Source organism: Odocoileus virginianus, unplaced genomic scaffold (assembly GCF_023699985.2).
Source record: "Odocoileus virginianus isolate 20LAN1187 ecotype Illinois unplaced genomic scaffold, Ovbor_1.2 Unplaced_Contig_27, whole genome shotgun sequence".
NCBI classification, from domain to species: Eukaryota; Metazoa; Chordata; class Mammalia; order Artiodactyla; family Cervidae; genus Odocoileus; species Odocoileus virginianus.
Window position 1 is genome coordinate 202,744 of NW_027224344.1, and position 21,037 is coordinate 223,780.

Here is a 21,037-nt window from a genome sequence, read left to right on the forward strand (position 1 = left end):
CTAAAGCCTGGGAGCCACAACTACTGACCCACATGCCACAACTACTGAAGCCCGTGCACCCTAGAGCCCATGCTCCACAACAAGAGAAACCCCTGCAATGAGAAGCCTGTGCAATGCAACTCGAGAACAGGCCCTGCTCGCTGAAACTAGAGAAAAGCCTGTGCAGCAACAAAGACCCAGCACAGCCAGAAGTAAATAAAATTATTATTTTTTTAAATATATTTTAAAAAATACTAGAGGACTGTCACAATAAAAGGCACAAACACCAAAATGAATAAAACTAGCATCAAATAACAGAAGGAAGAGAGAAGCCCCCAGCATACAATCTGGGGTACACGGCGTGAACTAGGGATAAACTCCCCCAAACAGCTCTTCAGCAGCCACAGGGCCACCAGGTTCTCAGTCTCCAATCAAAGGACACAGACTTGTTTCTTCAAAGTCACAGGCCTTTTCTTCAATGACGGGTGGCAAACATATATAATGGACAACATCTTTATTGGACTAGGTTTTAACTGCAGAGATCCTAAATATGGCTGTAGCTTATGAACCCAAAGTATCTGTCGTCCACACTGATCACTGATCCTTAACTGTAAAGGAAAGAGATTGCATGTTTTTCCTCCCCTGAAACACGTCTAATTTTGTGGAAGCAACAATGACCACCCATGCTTAGACCTAGCTAAAGTGCTTACTTCCAAGATCTGTGTCTGCAAGGCTGTCTTCACCTCTGCCCTCCACCCTGCTGGTAAGACAGACTCCTGGCTGTCTAGTTTCAGTTCACACGATCTGTCACCAGCATCCTCCTCCCAGTTTGATGAGCACACTGTCCTTCACACCATTCCAGGTCACATCAGGTGACTACCTAACGCCTGACAAAGCAGTTCCAGGTCAACTCAGTCAGCTCTGTCTCAAATGGCACAGGCACCTCTCAGCACCCAGCCTGCCAACATGTGGGATTACATTCCTGTCCAAGGGTGAATAAGCCACCATCTGTCTAGCTTGTGTGCTGCAGCAGGAGACCTGCCCCCTGAAGCATGTTCCTGCCATATGTCACTCCTGAGTGATCAGTCAAGACTAAGACATTCAAATAAAAAATTTCTGTATCCAGCCAAAGGACCCTGTGAGATTCCTGTGGCCATTCACCCTGAACACACAAGCCAAATACCCCTCTATTTTTATGTAACTCCTTCCTACCAATACTGTGAACCTACAGACATTCCCTCCTGCCTTCTACTCACTGAGAGAAGAGAACAACCAACTTCTGACTTTCCTGATGATGGTTTTATTCTTCAACTGAAACTGCTCCTGTCAGTCTTCCTGGGATTCAAATTCTGATTTCCTGGGAGCACAAATCAATGGAATAACCAGAAATGTATACGGTGGATAGAATTCTAAGGTGACTGCCAGTGAGGTCACACCTTTGCATAATTCCCTCCTCATAAGTGTTGGAAGAATCTGTGACTTGCTTCTAACCAACAGAACATGACAAAAGCAATGAGATGTCATTCCCTTGATCTGGTTTCACTATTTAAGACTCCATGTCAGCCTACTATTAATAGAAAATGAGGGACTCCCTTTGCAGCTCTCAAGAAGTGCGCAATCATCTCTGAAGGGCCTGTGAGGGGGCCACACAGCAAGGAACCACAGGGGCCTCTAGGCACTGAGGACAGTCGCCAGCTGACAACCAGTGAAAAAACAGGAACATCAGACCTACAGCTACAAAGAATCGAATCCTGGTCACTTAAATGAGCTTAGAAGTGGATTCTTGCCCCACTCACACCTCCAGAAGAGAACACAGCTGGGCTGAAGTTTGTTTGTAACCTCTGAGATCCTTAGTAGAAAACCAGCTAAGCCATTCCCAGACTCCCAACCAATGGAAATCATGAAATAATATGCGGGTGTCAGTTTAAGCTATTAAGTTTACAGTCATTTGTTTTGCAGCAACAGTAAATATATTTAATTTGCTAATTAAACATAGGAGTCTATAATACATGCATATGTTAAATGCACACACTACCACATCAAAACAGCTCTCCATACCTGCCTCATCCGTCCATAAACAAAAACTCATTTCTCCTATTTGAGTATGAGCTTTTTGTGGGCAAGAATGCAAATTACCATCACCCTGGTATCATCAGGCTTGTGAAGAATATGTAGCACATGGGAGGCCCTTAACATTTTTTAAAAATACAGTTAAGTCCCCTACATAAAAACCTTCAAGTTCGCATTCCAGCAACATCACGTGTGAAACTGCAGCTTGCCCTCCATCTCCCATTGCCAATGATCCTTCATCTCTACCATCTCCCTCCAGCCAGTAACTCTTGTTGCTCTTTCACTCGATGCCAGCCTCTGTATGCTAGCTGTTGTAATGTACTACTGTACTCTTCAAGGTACCAAACCGTAAGATTTAAAATGTTTTATTTTTGTGCTTGTTTTTTGTATATTATTTGTGTGAAAAGTATTGTAAACCTATTACAGTACAGTACTATATAGCTAATTGATGGGGATCTAGGCTAACTTCATTGGACTTACAAAAAAATGAGACTTACGAGTATGCTCTCAGAATGAAACTCACTTTTATATAGGGGACTAACTGTAAGCCAAATTAAAAGGGTTATGATTTGTCAATCTCCGGTTACTACAATAAGGCCAAAGCAATAGAATTTGTGCAATCCTTCAAAGCAGAATTCAGAGCCTCAAAATTAATTTCAAAATAGGTGGAAGACACTGAGCATCTTGTCTTATCTCCAAACGATGAATGGACAATTTCTTTGGGACTGGTTATGTCATTTTACCTGTGAACCTGAGTCACTGCTTAGTAGTTCTGCTCCATAGTTACCACTTTTGCCAAATATCCTTGCCAATTCTTGGGCATGGAGCTATTAGCTGAATGTTAAACAAACAAAAAAAAAATCCCTAAGAAAATTTCCAAAGTCAGAATCATTCTTAACTTTCCATTTGTATACGTATTCATTCCCAACCAAAATGGAAAAATCTGTGTAGGTCAAATGCCCTGACTCTAAATCTGAAACAAAACACTACTGTCAACTTCATGACAACCTACTTCAAAGATTCTTTAAGATCATTTTTTAACTGATTTTAAGATCATCATTTTAACGATGATTTGTAATTTTTAAGCAAGACATTAAGCTGTTTAAAAGTTGAATGCATAAATCATCCAGTTTCTGCTATCCTTGAGATTGAAATTACTTTTTTTATTACAAAGAATATTGTTACTCAAGTTGTATCTATTTTACATTTTGAAAGGACTAGTATAAAAAGGAGAGATTTTAAAACATTCAAGTCAGTTAAATTACTAAAGAAAGTACAAAATTAAAACTTCTTTCATCATAGAAACACACCATACTCTTCCGAAATCTATATTCAGGATCTTATTATATATTCTTACTCCCTCATAAACCACTCAATAAATCTGAACATTATTTCCAAGATTTATCCCTGGTGCTCAACCTCTTAGGCAGAAGACTGCGCACACTAAAGCCAAGAAAAACTCAAAACACCAGTTCCATGACAAACAAGGCAGAGAATTTCAATAAACTCATCACTTCTCAGCATAACTAGCTCTCTTGGGCCTATTTCTACATGTGAAAATAGCCAGTGACCCACAGCAGGGAACTCGAGGGGTTACCGAGCCATCCTCCCCCCTCAGGCAGAGGAAGTACCAGGCCCAGAGGACAGAACACACCCAGCTCCCTCCACCCAGAGCTCTGTAAGTGCAGGTCTTTTCCTTCTTCCCACAAAGCACAGCTCCAAACATAGCTCAATGCTTTGGAGAAAGAAGGCTGAGAATGAATAACATGCCCCAACCCAGGAAACTAAGCCTCGGGAGGGGTGGTTCACTCAAGAGAATTAATAAGCACAGGTGCTCACACAAGGTCTGGCAGCGGTCCTCCTGAACTACCCCCAATGCTGAGCACCTGAGGATGGGTCCACCTCCTGACCTCTGATTTCTAGCAATCAGAGGCTGCGGCTGGGGGCGTGAGGAGCCGGTGGAAAGCAGGGCTTAGGCAGCCCTGCAGAGGAGCAGGCCTCCGGGGGCCCCTCGTACATGAAGGGTGCACAGAAGGGCACAAGATTCAGGTCATGGGAGAAACCGAGGAACGGGCCATGTCCTTTTTAATATGTTTGGCTGGGTCAGGCATTAGCTGCAGCTCGTGGGATCTTCACTGCTGTGCGCGGCTACCATTCATTGTGGCACACGTAATTAGATGCCCTCGCGCATATGGGATCTTCGTACCCCCTCACTAGGGATTGAACAGGCATCCTCTGCGTTGGAAGATGAATTCTTAACCACTGGGCAACCGGCGAACGCAGAGCCACAGCCATTCTTAACTTGCACAACTTCGGTGAATTCTCTTTAACGTAATGGAAGACTGAGGCTGGTATGAGGCCTGGCAGCCGGTCCTCTGGAACACGGGCCCCTGAGAACACGATGACCCCCGTGCATGGGCAGGGTTTCAGCCATCAGCAGTAGCTGCGGGCTCGTTACGGAGGGACTAGGGAAGCAGAAGACCACTCCTATCCCAACTGCTCGGGCCGCAGAGGAGCCCACGCGCAGCTGGACGAACTGACACAGGCCAGGTTTCCGGTGCCAGGACCCAGCGATGGTCGCCTTCTCCCCGGGGCTGAGCTGTTCCAGCGCAAACGGCCCGAGGTGATGCCACTCACCGCCCACTGCCACCACGGACAAGTCTAGCCCAGGTGGCCCCTGCACAGGCCAGGCCCACGGCCAACACCAACTCCTGAGGAAGGTCGGGCCTCGCCAAGTGAACGGCCTATGGCCTGACAAGAAACCGGACGGTTTTCCGCTCTGCTCTGGCCCGACTGCCTCGGGCCGCAACATTCAGAAGCTCCATCGTTCAACTTTACACAGGCCAGAACCCCCTGTGAGGGAACCAGGCCAAAGAGCCGCTGGGGCACCGCTGTACTGCGAGGTGGCGCCAACAGCCAACGTGGCGGCCGGGCTGAGCTTCTGAGACGTGCACACAGTACGTACGCAGGCACTCAGGAAAGCACGAACGCACACAAGGGCGCGCGCATGCATATGACGCACACGTAGGTGCGCACGTATTTGCTTACGTGCAGCCAAGGCTTAAAGACCATTAATTAAGGTGGAAGCTTGCGGGGCCTAGACAGAGATGTAATGTTTCAAATCTAGCAGGAAAACACAAACCTAGACAGTCTATTAAAAAGCAGAGGTATTATCGACAAAGGTTCCTATAGTGAAAGTTATGGTATTTCCAGTAGTCGTGTATGGATGTAACAGTTGGATTATAAAGAAAGCTAAGCGCAGAATAATGGATGCTTTTGAACTGTGGAGCTGGAGAAGACTCAGAGTCCCTTGGATTGCAAGATCAAACCAGTCAATTCTAAAGGAAATTAGTCCTGAATATTCATTGGAAGGACTGATGCTGAAGCTGAAACTCCAATACTTTGGCCTCCTGATGCAAAGACCCGACTCATTAGAAAAGACCCTGATGCTGGGAAAAACTGAAGGCAGAAGGAGAAGGGGACAGAGGATGAGATGGTTGGATGGCATCACCGACTTGATGGACTTGAGTTTGAGCAAGCTCCAGGAACTGGTGATGGACAGGGAAGCCTAGCATATTACAGTCCATTGGGTGGCAAAGAGTCGAACCAAACTGAGGACTGAACTGAGAACACGAGTTTTCGGCAAAACTAGTAAAAGCACCTTAAGGAAACGTCAAAGAAGACACCGGCTTTCTTTAAGTGGTGTTCTGGTCCAGGGTGGGGAGTTTACTGCTACAACTGACCCGACCCTTGAACAATGACTTTGAGCAGCGGACCCCCTCAAATGCAGACTTTTTCCAACTTTCACTTTACAGATCTTTAAGGTCACAAAGTGTGCTGGAGTAGAGGTCACAGCACAAGAAATTGAAAGGAGGAGGGTCTGAGTCCTGTTTCCACCCAAACCGTTCATCTTCCTGCCTTTGGCCCTTCATCCATCAGTCCCCTTGTTCCTGGGGGCAGTTCATGGGTTGGCACCCCAGCCTCAGCACCTTGATTTCCAAACTCAAGGGAAGAAAAAAAGGCAAAGCCCGATGCCTCCAGAAAAGATCCCCAAGCATGATGAGGACTGCAGGACATCAAGGCCCTTCTCTGCCTCAGAGCCTCCCTGTCGGTGTATGAGGCCTCCTGGAAGGGCCTCTCATCTAGTGACCTCCATGCAGCAGCCTCACTCACATTCAAATGCGGATGCTATGGGCCGTGTGGGTGCCAAAGTCCTGACCCTCAAAGGCTGGGGGAGGGCGGGCAAGCGCACAGCAGGTTCAACTCAGGCTGGAGAAGCAGTGGCATTTTGAATACCCGTTATAACATCCCAAACTTCCTGCCATGTACTCTCAGAAAATAAGGAGGACCTAGGTTGTTAGTTCTCTGAAAACCCAAAATGTAACAGGGGAAGCAGGACAGACACGAGCAAGCCCGTCAATGTCAAGACCGGTTTTCAGAAGCCAAAGATGAAAACTGTCCTCAGTTTTTTACCAACCTATATTAATAGTTAACATCCAATAGAGACCCAGTTCTTGGTAGAGAGCTATTCCTACTAGCCAAGTGCCTGGTCCTGGGAGGAAGTGAACACTCAACACTGGGAAGAGACTGGAGGCAGGAGGCAGCAACCCAAGAGCATCCAAGCCCACCCGAACCCCTGACCCCTGGACCAGCATCCAGCCCACAGGTGCCATGGAGGCGCCTGTGCCAGCAGACAGGGTGAGCCGGCGCATCCCCCTGAGGCTGGAAGGAGGCCAGGATTTTACAGGAGTTTCTTGGGGTAGGTTCCAGAACAAGGACAGGTGCTGGACACAGTGAACATGGGCAAGGGTCCCAGAAACAAGGTCAGAGAGGTGGTGGGCCCAGGGCTTCTGCACATTCACAGTGACTGGCTTTGACTCAAGTGGAAGGAGGAGCCTTCATTCCACATGGGCTTCCAGACTCCAACACTTGGGACCTGTGCCAGATGCTGAAGCCATGGGAAGAGGCAAAACCAGACTCTTCCACCCTCAGTGGTGGCCACAGTCTCCATCAGTAGACTTAAGTAGTGGGGGCCTGGGAGCCATCGTCCTGTGGGCTTCTCTCCACCTTTATTCACACAGATGCTGAGCCTCTGCCATAGCAACCAGAGATACAGGAAATCCTAAAGGTGTCCAAACCAGCATGAAGAAGCAAACTAAATTCAAGATCATTTTAGTCTTGACTATGCCTCATGGAATTCTCAACATTTAAGTCTATCAGCAGACCCCTCAGCAGAAAGCACTTTCTTGACAGCAGGTATTTAGGTAACACTGCAGCATGTTCACGTTGGCTTCAGGTGACAGGAGCCACCACTGGGGTAATGGAAGGGCCACCTGGGCAAAGGGGAGGTCAGCACCCAAGTGAGGGAGTGAAAGAACACAGGGAGATCAACTCAAAGGCAGGACCAGGCCCGGTGTAGAAACCTATAAACTGTCCAAGGATGGAGAGAGACATGTTATTTAAAAGTCAATAAAACATGTTGTTTATCTGACACTGCAACTCAGATATACTATACGCAAGCCATGTTCCATCAGATGCGCTCACGAGAGCTGCAGCAGGCTGGAAAATGTATATTGATGAGGAAACCATTGTTCAAAGAAACATCCATCTGCCCTACTTCATGTGAGAGAAATACAGATGCTGTCAACAATCCCATGTTAATTAGTCATTTTAACTGAAAATACATCCATGGTTCCACCACCTCATTAGAGGTCAAGTTCATTAGAGGTCAATGTCTTGGTTGGACATCAGCCAACTGCTTATATGCCATTAGGTCACAGTTTTTTCTTAAATTACCACATTCCTCTTCATTTTAGACTATTCTTAGAAAATATTTCCCAACATCTCCATGAAATCAGCAAAAAATAACTACTGAAGTTGAAATTCTACACATTGGGAGGCAACTACTAGCCAACTAGAGTCTGGACATATTGTTCTACATGCTACTGAATAATTAAGAGTAAAAATAAAATTTCAGAAAACATACACAATTTAGTCTTCTTCTTGTTTGACACCATAGAGTCTTTCCTCATTCCTTCAGGTTTCATTAAAGAAAGCAGAGAACACTGTAAACTGATTTGCTAGTTTCCATACTTGCTGCCAAATTTCCACTTCTGCAAAACCAATTTCAACCCGAAAAAAAAGTAAAGCTAATCTTCTAGTTCTTCACATGGTTTAATTTATTCAGAATGTGGGGTAAAACGTTGGAAGAAAGGAAATCGATCATTGGCAAACAATGAAAATTTTAATTTATTAGTTTTATTTTTCAAATCACTACATTGTCTCAGAATAATTTCCTCCTCCAAGTTCTGGAAAGCTTTAAAAACATGAATGCTGCCAAATAATGACCTTGTTATAAGCAGAAGTTCAGTTATTTTAAGGAATTTACTACCTTTTAGATGGAGTTCTCCCGAAAATCCTTCCAAACCACTAACCTTGTTAAGAATTTATACAGGTTTACAATATAATACTGCATAGCTTCCAAACATTTTAGAGTTACACTCTGTGCATTACTTTTGCCTTTAACAAAGCAGTAAAAGCTAAGATGAATGATACAGATAAAGAGAGGGGAGACAGATCAGGAAGTGACTTCAGCCCACAAGGCTAGTCACAGAGAATGAAGCCCAGGGCAGAATGCAATGTGGGCAGGATGCTTCAGCCTCGAAGGACCAGAAGGAAGAGTCATTTTGAAAGCATAATATTTTGCATCCACTGACTTATCAAAATATCTCCCTTCCTCAGCATCTTCAACAGTATAGTCGATAAGCACCAAGTTTTCAGATCCTCAGGTGAAATTAAGCCCCACTTAGCCAGAGCCCGAACAGTTGGAAAATTCAAATAACTGGAATTTTTGTGAGAAGGGAAATTATTACAACCAAAAGACCTAATACAAAAAACAATCAGCCACCTTCCCAGTTACAGTGGTGCCAGGACCAGGAGGGGGAGGGGAGAGGAAGGGAGAAAAGCTGAGCCAGGAGCAGAAAGCCAGAGGAAGGGACCAGATGCCCCCACCTGGAGGGGACTGGGGCACAAGGAGAGGAACAGACTGAGTGGAAGGGTGGGGAGCCATCCCGGCCTGCAGTCTGTTCACAGAGCCACAGAACACTCTGCCACTGACAAAGAAGACAGAAATCACCTTGGCAGTGAGCTCAGCTTGAAAAGTATAAGAATACAAAGTCTGAGGAAAGAATGCCCTGATCTGCACCTGACCTAAACCCAAGCTCAGAAAGGACAGTTACTTTGTATCCCATACTCCTCATCTGTCCCTTCCGCAGTTCCCCTTTCCCTTTAATAACTGTAAATTTGTTACATACTATACAAAAAATAGGTAGACAACAAGGATTTACTATATAGCAAGGGGAATTAAACCCACAGTCTTGTAAGAACCTATATGGAATATAATCTGCAAAGACAAACAAACAAAAAACTGAAAGACTATGCTATACATCTGAAACTAACACAATATTGTAAATCAACTATACTTTAACGCTTAATAAGGGAGAGTGACTCACAATCCAAGGCAAGCCGTTCCTGGGGCCCCAGCACAGCCGCAGGACACTGCCACTCGCAAGGGGTGGGGGGACCTGACCCCAACCTCCCCAGAGCTGACCACAAGGAAGAAGGGGCCGAGGCTGAGGGCACCGCGTGTCAAGGGAGGTGCTCGTCTCAGCTGCAGACAGCAGGAGCCAGGTCTGAGCACAGAAGCAGCGTCAGAGGCACGCGAGCTGCACAGGTTGTTTTTAGAAAGTGAATTATCATGCGTAGGCCGCCCTTGGAAACTCTTACAATCCTGAGAAAACTGTCCTTGTTCCTCTCAAATCCCATCCTGTGTGATGGGGCAGACCCAGTGCTGCTGCCTCCAAACAAGAAAGACAGAGCACCTTCTGGTGACAGCCGTGCAGCGAGGCCACATGTGTGTGTGTGTGTGTGCGCGCGCGTGCACACACACACACACACACACACACACATGCTTCCAGGGGCTGCAGGTACAGTTTTCAAAAGTAACAGCATTCCTTGATAATTTAAAAGTGCATGGACTTCCCTGGTGGTTCACTGCATAAAAATCCACCTGCCAATGCAGGGGACACGGGTTCAATCCCTGGTTTGGGAAGATCCCACATGCCATGGGGCAACTAAGCCCATGTACTACAACTACTGAAGCTCGTGCTCTGCAACGAGAGAAGCCACTGCGATGAGAAGCCCACCCACAGCAGCTAGAGAGTAGCCCCTACTCGCCAACTAGAAAAAGCCAATGAAAAAAAGAAAAAACCAATGAGCAGCAACAAAGAGACACCAGAGCAAAAAAAAAAATTCAAATAAATGAAAGTGCATGACTCTACATAATCACATGCAGAAAATGTTTCGAATACATTTAATTGTTGGAGATTTTTGCAAGTACAGGTATAACTGAAGACTGTTATTCCAGAAGCCATGACTTCCATGACTGGGAACTGCAGCTTGAGGAGCTGCTATTTGCCTCCCCCTTGCCATGGACACCTTGCAGATTCTCACCAAGACCTCAGCGGGGACATGGAAGATGAGGTGACTCCACCTCACCTCTCTCAGCTTCTGGACACAACAAAGGCGAAAACTAGAGTCTCTTCTCCATTTGCGGCAGGCACTTGTCCCCAAGACTATCTGAGCAGAAGAACAGAGCAAATGTCCTGCCTTCAGAGAGCCTCTCCAGTCTCTTTGTAGCAAAGCAGGCTTTTGTGCTTCTGGGTTCTAAGGGAGAAAGGGGAGGATCTGCGCAAGGGCCACTTGCTGGGGCCTAGATCAGGCCTCCTGGGCACCAGGCAGGTCTCAGCTCCCCAGGTCAGACTATCTGGGGAGTGGGACCTAGGAATCTGCATTTGAACAAGCCCCCTAAGTAATTCTTGAACATTACTGATATTTGAAAATCAAGATTTAAACCCAAATGAAACAGACCTATGTGAGGGAGGGAGGGAGGCAGGCAGCTTGGCAGTCAGAAGCTGGAGGAGATGGGAGCCCTGAGCAGCTGAGCGAGGCTGACACCAGGCCACCCTGCCCAGGGGGGCCGCCGCAGAACCCACAACTGAGCAGGTACACACGCCGTCCCCCAAACGACTGACGGAGGCCCTCTTACCTTTCCCAATGATGCAACTGCTCTGGAGAAGCAGAGCAAAGCCCCGTCCTGCCCCAAGTGTGTCATTTCCCAAGAAGCTCATTCCTGCTACACCTTCCAGCAGCTGAAGATGTGCCTAGAGGAGTACTCTCCTCTCCGGGAGATACCCAGCCATGTAGCAGACGACAAGGGCAGCCTCCAGGCAGAGGGGCCAGGAAGGGCGAGGTCTGTTGGGTGATGCCAGAGAAACAGGGTACCATGGGGAGCAGTGGGAGGGGGCCAGGAGACAGAGTCTCAGGTCAGGTCACTGGGATCATGTGGCCAACTGCGAGTCGCTCTGGGGTCCCAGACCAGGGAACATATGAGAACACCTGACAGCTCATAAACTGCATTTTAAGGAGCCCTCCCAATGAGTCTTACACACACTGAAGTCTGAGAGCCTCTCTCTAAAGCACATAAAAGACAAGGGGAGGGGAGGAAAAACCAAAGGTCAAAGGCACAGCAGTCTGTCCCCACGCTGCTGCAGAATCCAAGCAAGAAACACCAGGAATCAAACGCAGGAACTACGAGTAAGAATGGAAATGGCCAGTGAGAGAATACTCTGAAGTACGACCACAGGACTCAATGGCCCCGAGATGGATAAGAGGATCAGGGAGGAGGAGGCAGAGCCAGGAGAAGTCTGGGTTTCTGGATTCGGGACCCAGTTTTAGGTCAGGAAAAGAGGGCTTTTACATCACTGTACAGACAACCCTGCCAACGTCTGCCTCAAATTCTGTTACAAGCTACCTTGGGATGCTCCCGATTCAGGAAGATTTTACTTTAAATGCTTTTCTACAACAGCACAGGTATGAAAGGCACTCCTGTGCCTTCTCCAGCTACAGTCTCCAGCAAGGATCTTGGGAAGATTTATAAACAGCAATCAATCCAGATTCAGTCTTGGACAAAGAGAAAGGCTTAAGAGAAATTACTTCACACAATCCAAATGCAGCCATCTGCAGAGAAAAGTATGAAACAATGCTTAATGCTCACCCCAATTTTTAATAGAAAGGAAACAGCACAAGTTCTAATACAAAACACGTGTTAAAGGCTTCTCTGCCTAAGAGCCTCATTTACCCAAGTTATTGGACTCAGGATATGCACAGAAAGGTCCATTCTTAATTCAGTTCAGTTCAGTCACTCAGTCGTGTCCGACTCTTTGCGACCCCATGAACCACAGCACGCCAGGCCTCCCTGTCCATCACCAACTCCCGGAGTTTACCCAAACTCATGTCCATTGAGTCGATGATGCCATCCAGCCATCTCATCCTCTGTCGTCCCCTTCTCCTCCTGCCCTCAATCTTTCCCAGCATCAAGGTCTTTTCAAATGAGTCAGCTCTTCGCATCAGGTGGCCAAAGTATTGGAGTTTCAGCTTCAACATCAGTCCTTCCAATGAACACCCAGGACTGATATCCTTTAGGATGGACTGGTTGGATCTCCATTCTTAATTAGCTACACTCATGAAGGACACTGTGTAATTGAACAATGATAAATACATATTCATTTCTATCTTTATAGAATGTTTTTATACTCGTCATTAAACTCAGGGTGTGTCTCATGTTCTGAATATTCTCTCTTTAAAGAGCAGCAAGGCCCTGTGAGGATGTGGCTCCAGGGAGGGAGGAAGCTGTCCAGTCTTCAACCTGGGTCCTTCCCTCACAGTTCAGGGGAGGACCAGCTGTCTGGCCTAGAAGAGGAGGCCCATTGTGGCCTCAGTGGTGCCTGCAAATGGCCCACGTGGAAGGAAGGCCAGCCTACTCGGAAGCACGGGTACATTCACCCTGTCCACACGGGCCTCGAAGGGGCTGTGTTCAAGGCGATGAGCTCCTGGTCCCCAGGGCGATTCCATCCACAGATGAAGGGATCTCCTTAGTCAAGTGACAAGACAGAAGGACTTCACGCCAATGGGCAGGTGACCAATCCTGTCCACTGAGAAAGAAGGTCAAAAAAAGACCAGAGCAAGTCCTGGAGAGAAAGACATCCTTGCAGAGGGAAAGAAATCGTGGGAGAAAGAACAGCAGCAGCAAATACTCAGCTGAAGTCCAAGATGCTACACAGAGAACCTCGCATCTGCCTCGCATCATGCACCCCTACACCCCAGCTGTGAACAAATGTGGTCAAGTTGATGTAAAACTTTATCACCCAGCCAGGGTCCTGGGCAAAGAAGAACTAAGGACATGCCCATACACAGGTATCAAGGGCCGCCAGCTAGGAGGACCTGTCTGCTGTTGGGCTTGAAAGAAGCTGAGGCAGCAGGGGCCACTCAATAGCCAACCAGTGACCTTTGATCAACATCAGCGTGTGCTCTTAGGAGGTATCTGAAAATAAAGTATAGCCTTTTCTCTTAGAAGGGAAGACAGAATGAACACCGCTTGAGTTGTGTGAGCAGCACACAGACAGGATATGTGGACAGAAATAAATGACAGATAAAGATGACAGAGATGATTGATAGATAGAAAGAAGGTTGATATAAATAGATAATAAAGATAATGTAGATATAAAGTCAGAAAACAATAAAGAAACACTGGGGAAAAAATGAATGAAAAGCATGTAACAATGTAGGACACACAGAACGTACTAAGGCTTGCAGCTCCTTTTACCAAGGCCCTTACCCAGAGCTACAACTGTGGGACATTCACAACTAAACTTCACTTTACCCAATAGTCAGAAAGTAGGAAGTTGCCATAGACTATGCAAACTCTTTCGTTGAAGGAGATGTTACGGGATTGTGTAACACAAGCACTCCAGGAAAACAACAGCAATCAGGAACACGCGGTCATCCTGATCTGAGGATAAAATGAGGGACTGCTGCCCCTCCAGGGTCGTGGGTCTGTCTGGAGGTGAACACCACAGACCTGCCCTTTCTGCACAAATTATGAGTCTCCTTCAGAGGGCATTTTCTGGGACCGTGTGTTACAGTGTAAAGGTCAAAAGGCCACTTGTTCTGGCCCAGTCCTTTCTCTGCCTGCCTTGGAACACCACTGTGCCCAGCCAGCTAAGGAAAGAGGAACACTTCTCTCGAGAGACCAAACCTCAGCCTCAGAAAAAGGCCAGAAGGAAAGATGATTGGCCTAAACACCGAATTAATGAACAACAAATGTATCAACTGCAGACTTCTATAAGGTGTAATTAGATCCCAAATGCTTTTTAGAGATCTAGTAAAAGAAAGGAAAGGCAACTGTGAGAAAGAATTTAACCTTCAGGGCACAACAGACAAGTCCATATCCTGAACGTCCCTCTTCATGTTTAAACATCTGTTTGAAGTCAGACAGAGGAAGACAAACACTATATGACCTCACTTACATGTGAAATCTAAACAATACAACAAGTGAGTGAATATAACAAAAAAAATAGAAGCAGGATCACCGATACAGAAAACAAACTAGTGGTCTGTTATCAGGGGCAACATAGGGGTGGGGGTGGGAGGTAAAAACTGCTGGCTACAAGGATGTATTTATAGCACAAGGAACACAGCCAGTATTTTATAATAACTATAAATGGAGTGTACCCTTTAAAAATTATATAAGAAATTTTAAAATAAAAGCAAAAGATGGTTTGGGACAATGGAGTTTCTTTTCTGGATATTAAGTGAACAACAAGGAGTAGCAGCGGACACCGGAGCTTTCACGTCTTGCCAGCAGCTGCCCACCCGGCATGTGTGCTAACTGTGACCCACTGTTGTCACTTGTCATCTGCGGCAAGGCTCCTGGCCTCAGCAGTGCTGACACCTAGGGCTGGGTGACTGTCCCTGCCCTGGAGGACAGCTGTAGGCTCCCTGGTCTCTACCCACCCAACACCAGCCCCACCCCTGCCTCCCATTTATGACAACCAAAGATGTCTTCCCCACACTGCCAGGTGTGGCCTATAGGGAAAATCACCTCCATGGAGAACCTGTGCTAGAAAACACCCCACGCAGTGACTGGTTTCTCACAAATCGAGGGCCCAGGCTGCACTCTGGACCCCAGAACACCATCCTGCAGTTGCCTGCCATGAACAGACGGGTGGTGAGGGTCGGAGCAAGTCCACCACCAGGAGGCCAAGCTGACCAACGGGGCCATAAAGGAGCAAAGGCCGCCGAGGGACCCTCTCTGGCCGTCGAAAGAAGGGCTTCGTCAGCTAGCACCTTCACACCAGGCTTCTGGGGATTGCTAAAAGGGAGAAGACTTCCAAAACAGCTTTTCCACAGGATCCCGGCCACCTCACCCTTTACCATTTAATTCACCAGCTGAAGACCCTTAGCAGCGTGTGCCCACTGGGCCTCCGGGCCTGCTCGGCAGGTCCCCCCACCACCCCCACCCTCTCCACTTGGCGGCAGCACTTTTAACGGGAAGTGACTTGTGACAGCTCATAAACTGCTCTGAACACAAACTGTCGTCAAAGGAGGTATTAACAAATTTGCACTTCTGAGTTCCCACACAGGCAATTTTCTCATCATTCTGACAAGAGGAATGTTTAAGGAAAACACAACAAACAGCCCTGAGATCTATGGGCGATGTTTCCAAGTAAGTACACATGGCAAACAGCTGTGTGTCTCAGCAACTTTCTCACCCCGGCAGGTGCACTGCAGCACAGGTGTGATACCCGGGCTCCCCACCCAGACAGCCCCTCTCTTGACCCTTTCCATAGAGAAGAGAGGCTCCCTGCTGTGTGCCAGGGCACACCCCAGCTCACCCAGCTCCCTAGAGAAGTACCTGCAGGTGCCAGGCCAGCGGAGATGCTTGAGGCGGGTGGGACCCTGCTCACAGCCGCCCCACAGACTTCCTGCTGTCCAAGGGTTCAAGCCCAGGGCCCCCGGGGAGATGCCGGCTGGTCCCTCCGTCCCCAGGACCCCATTAAGAGGCAAGTGCTGACAGCCCAGGCAGCAGTTTAGAGAGTGAGCAAAATGCCAAGATACAAAATCAACAGAAGAGCCTGATACAACTGCACAGAGAGGGTGCTAGGAGCAAGGACGGCCCCCCACAGACCCTTCCCTCCAGAGCGCCCCCAGGCTGACTCACACACCAGCCCTCACACACAGACAGAAGCATCGCAGCTTCTGTCTCCACATGACTCAGTGGTTGCCACACGCCTCACCATCACCCCAGGCTCTGCCCTGTGGGGTGTGGACTGAGTCCCCTGAGGACAGTGTGACAGGAGCACACACACGCGTCAGCATCCACCCATGATGCGGCATCCACTCCTGATGCTTCAGATGATTGAGGGAAAAGGCCGGGCCTCATTGCCAGGACCCACCAGGCCGAGTTTCCGCCCACAGCTGCAACACCGCCAGGGTCTGCAGAAGCGCAAGGTGGGCACCACAGGCCTCCTGAGGCCAGTCCTCCGGCCGGCACAGGGCTGGGGTGCTGCCGGGGTCCCCAGCACAGTAAACAGCCACAGGGGGACGAACGCACATCTGCAGCTGAGCTTCAGCAATCACATCAGGTTTCATCAAGCTTCATTCACAGGGAGCAGACTTACTCCATCCACACACACAGTTCCCGCTGGAAGACCCTTGTCCCCTCAGACGGTCCCATTTCCAGGGAAGCCCAGAGGAAGCATTCTTTTCTATTTCCCTTATTTAGTCACCAGGGTTAAGTTTTCATACAAACACTAACTTAACTTGAAGACCAGTAAGAAAAGCACCCCACCTCCTCCACAGCCTGAAGCTCCACAACTCAGTGAAGCAACCATAACATCTTAAAATGTAATAACCCCAAGGGACCAACACTGAGAACTATCTAGCTATCCCCACCTTGGGGCGAAGCATATGCTGGTGGTTCATTCACTCACTCAACTAACAAGTGCCAGATAACAACCTGGGGGGATGTCTGTGTTAGGTACCAGCCATAACTGGGGAAAAGCACCCACAGACAGCTCTTGGAGGGAGAGGGGCATGTCGGATCAGGGAAGGTGGGCATAGAAGTCAGGCTCTGTGCAGAGGTCAGGCAGAGCTGGAGGGGCTCAGGCTGAATAAGAAACAGGAACTTAGTGTAGCAAGGGCCCTGGAGTGAGGGCACCTGCCCGCAAACCCTTCTGCTCGACTTCCCACTCGGGGCACTTTTCCTGGAAACTGGAAGAAGGCAAGAAAAGACCCAACCCGGTTCTCACTTCAGGGTGTTACAGGAGCAACTGCAGAGCATCAGGTCCTCAGGGCCCTCGCAGGGCCCCCAGGCACATGTGGGAAGGGCACCGCTGAGGCCTCGGGCACTGCTCAAGGTCAGCTCATCAAGCAGGACGTGAGCTCCGGTGGGGACAGAAGTGAGCGAGCCACAGGCTGGTCACAGTCGAGAGAGGGAACCACCTCAGATGCTCTGCTCTTCTCTACGTTCATCGTTTGAAATTTTACCGTAATAAGAGGATGAAGATAAGCAGGAGAATAAACATAGCAGTGGCTGAATGCAACACAAATACAGGACTGGGTCTAGGCTTCCCTGGTGACTCAGATGGTAAAGAATCTGCCTGCAATGCAGGAGACCCAGGGTTGATCCCTGGGTTGGGAAGATCCTCTGGAGGAGGAAATGGCAACCCACTCCAGTATTCTTGCCTGGAGAAATCCCATGGACAGAGGAGCCTAGCGGGCTAGAGTCCATGGCGTCACAAAGAGTGGGACATGACTGAATGACTAACCACTGGAAACAGAGAGGGTTTAGTAGGAGCAGTGGTGAGACCCAGCAAGTCTGTGCATTGCACCTGGGATGCAGTCACTGTGAGCTGATGTGGTGTTTCTTTTGATGCGGCACCAAAGTCAGGGAAGCTGGGTGAAGGGCAGGAGGACTCTGTGTAAAAACAGTCACTGCAATGGCACTAATAGAAAGTTTGTTTAAAAAAGCCGAGGCATAATGGTAGAAAGGAGCAGGGATGTGGATTTTAAAACCCTGCAGCCACTCTGAAAACACAACCCATAATTCTCACTACCTCCTGGCAACTAAAAAGCTGCCCAGGTTGGAACCTGAAAGTCTGTGTGGTGAGAATGGATGTGTTTCTAGTTATGACGTTTGGAGACCTGGGGTTTGGCTGGGTCTTTCTCCTCCTTGGTTTACCATCAATGAATAAGCAGTTGCTGTTAGGAAAAATCATTAAGAACCTGTAGATAAAAAGACATAATAGACTTTCAGGAACAAAGGTAACCTAACTTTTAAAATCTTGACATCGTTTGTGACCTACCTGCAGGAATGTTCAACCCCAAAGCTAAGCGCATGTGTGCTAAGTTGCTTCAGTCATGTCCGACTCTTTTCAACCCCATGGACTGTAGCCCGCCAGGTTCCTCTGTCCATAGGATTCTCCAGGCAAGAATATGGAGTGGGTTGCCACTTTCCCCTCCAGGGGATCTTCCCAACCCAGGGACAAACCCACATCTCTTATATCTCCTGCATTGGCAGGCGGGTTCTTTATCACTAGTGCCACCTGGGAAGCCCCAAGGTTAAGTTCAAATGTTCTCATTTACAAGTGTGACCAACAGGATGTCAGAGGTGCAGAGTACCGGAGCCTCCGAACAAGCTGGCCTAACGCCACACTGGGAGAAGACAGCCCCTAGCACAGCGGCCCTCCAGCCCAGCTCGAGACGTCAACAGAAATGGGGATTCCATCTCCATGGGACACGTTTCTTCACAGAACTGCGCCCACTCCTATACCTACGCCAGCAGGTCAACAGCGGCCAGTCACACAGAGAGGCTGCAGCATCTGTGTTCTGCACCACGGACAGACTGAAGGGAACACCTTACGGACACGTGACCATGGATTTCTGCAAGTGGTTCAGACAAGGGCATCCGAGAACCCGCACACGTTCCAACACAAGGCTGCAGAAACACATGAATGTGGAAATTAAAGGTCCCTGGGCCAGCTTTCTGAACAGTCTGCTCTCAGTGGGCAAGGATAGAGCCTCAGACAACATGCAAGGTGGGCTCACAGGCAACCCCAGGTGACCTCAGGCTGAGAGGCAGAGGCTGCAAACAGCATGCAGGATTGTTCATGCTTTTAGATCCAAGTCAAATGGCGATTTGAGGGAAAAAGACAGAATCGTGATCCTGCGTGTGACTGGTTCCACATCTGAGGAGAAAGTCTGTGTACATGGGACGCTCGGGACGCCACTCTCCATGCAAGGTAAACCTCACCATAGCAACTCCTTCCTGCTTCCATGATGCTTAAAAACAGACACATATCACGTTGTTTTCCGCAGTTTTTCAGAAACTGACTTTTTGTTCCATGGCCTGAAGAAACCAAGTTCACTGGTGATTTTCTTGTTATAAAAGTGATCACTGTAGCACACAAGGAAAGGGTAAAAAGAGAGGATTTCAAAAATCATCCTCGGGCAATGCTGGAGACGTCCATACTTAAGGTCCTGGCCCATCCTCTGCAGGTATTCTCCAGGGAAGTGCAGTGCCTGCCTCGTTCCAACAGACTCCTGATGGAGGCAGAGTGGAACTCGGCCCTGAGACAGCCCACCACCGCTGGAGGGGGCAGGACCACAGATGTGTCCCCCAGACATAGGGAGACTCCCACCTCACCCGCAAACACCCCTAGTGTCTGTGACACAACACACGGGCTGAAATCCATCACTGGAAGTGAATCGCTGTGTTACTTGCCACTAACTGGAATTTGTCTTATTCAAGTTTTTTCCTTGTCCCACTCAATAATTTTCATATCCTCATGCATTTGAAACTAAGGTTTGCTGTGTGTGCTAAGTCACTTTAGTTGTGTCTGACTCTTTATGACCCTATGGACTATAGCCCACCAGGTTCCTCTGTCCATGGGATTCTCCAGGCAAGAACACTGGAGTGGGTTGCCATGCCCTCCTCCAGGGGATCTTCCCAACTCAGGGATCAAACCGGGGTCTCTTGTGTCTCCTGTGTTGACAAGTGGGTTCTTTACTGCTAGTGCCACCTGGGAGGCCACACAACTCAAGAAGATGAATCTAACACCAGAACAAAAGCACAGCCAGGTGTCTGGAGGATGAGTCAAGCTCCCGGGGACCTGTTCAGGGCTGAGTCTTCTTTGACAAGATGGGAAAATGACTCACAGGTCGTAACTTTCTCTACTTTGAACTTTTCCTGATCCCAAGGACAGAAGAAAACAGCTGAGAACCAAGGTTATAACAGACACCTGGTCTAAAGGGAAAAATCTACCTATGATGATTTCAAGAACACTAACAAATCTGATGATCTTCCACAGTTGGATTAATTTGCCTGAAACAGATAATTTTTCATTCACCAGCAGTTTATTTGGCAAGTGGGTTAAACTGGGAGAGGGGGAGAAAGGGCGAGAGCAGGTCATTGGAGGGAAAACAGTCAAATGAAAGTTAATGTAGATGAGGAAACACCTGGGGGCGAGGCGGGGTGGTGTAGAGTTGAGCTGTGCCAGGCCCCCCTCGGGCCCTAGCCTGGGCTGTGTGCTTCAGACTTTCTGATAGGTAGCACCGCCTGTTCATGCAGAGGCCTGGCCTGACCCCTGGGGACTGCGCTGGGAGCCCCAGCGCCCCACCCCTCCCCCACCCCAGGAGTGGCTGTCCTGCTGCATCCTGGCTCCGGCCTGTGCCCCCTGGGCCCTGTGCTCCCCGGGTCCTATGCTCGCTGTCCCGGGCAGCGGAGGAAACGGGGACAGGCTCTGGGCAGGACACCCAGCCGAGACCTGAGTGAAGTGAGTGACGGACGCACAGCCCTGGGGAGAGGTCTCAGTAGCAACCACAAAGCCCTGGGGGTGGAGCTGGACAGTGGGGAGCCCCAGGGGACAGCAGTCATGCCCCCAGGCTGGGCACAGCAGCCCAATCACCAGGCCTGGTTCACTCAGCCACTGGGCTGAAACCAGACTATGGGGAAGGGAGGTGAGTGGCTGGTCAGAGACCCCTGCATGAGCCCAGGGGAGGGACACACACTGAGCTACTGGTGACAGAG

At 48.6% G+C, this 21,037-nt stretch overlaps 1 protein-coding gene across 1 annotated transcript in view; it reads right to left on the minus strand.

Moving 5' to 3' along the window:
- The window catches only part of LDLRAD4 (low density lipoprotein receptor class A domain containing 4), a 160,594-nt gene that overhangs the window by 127,973 nt on the left and 11,584 nt on the right, over nt 1-21,037 (minus strand).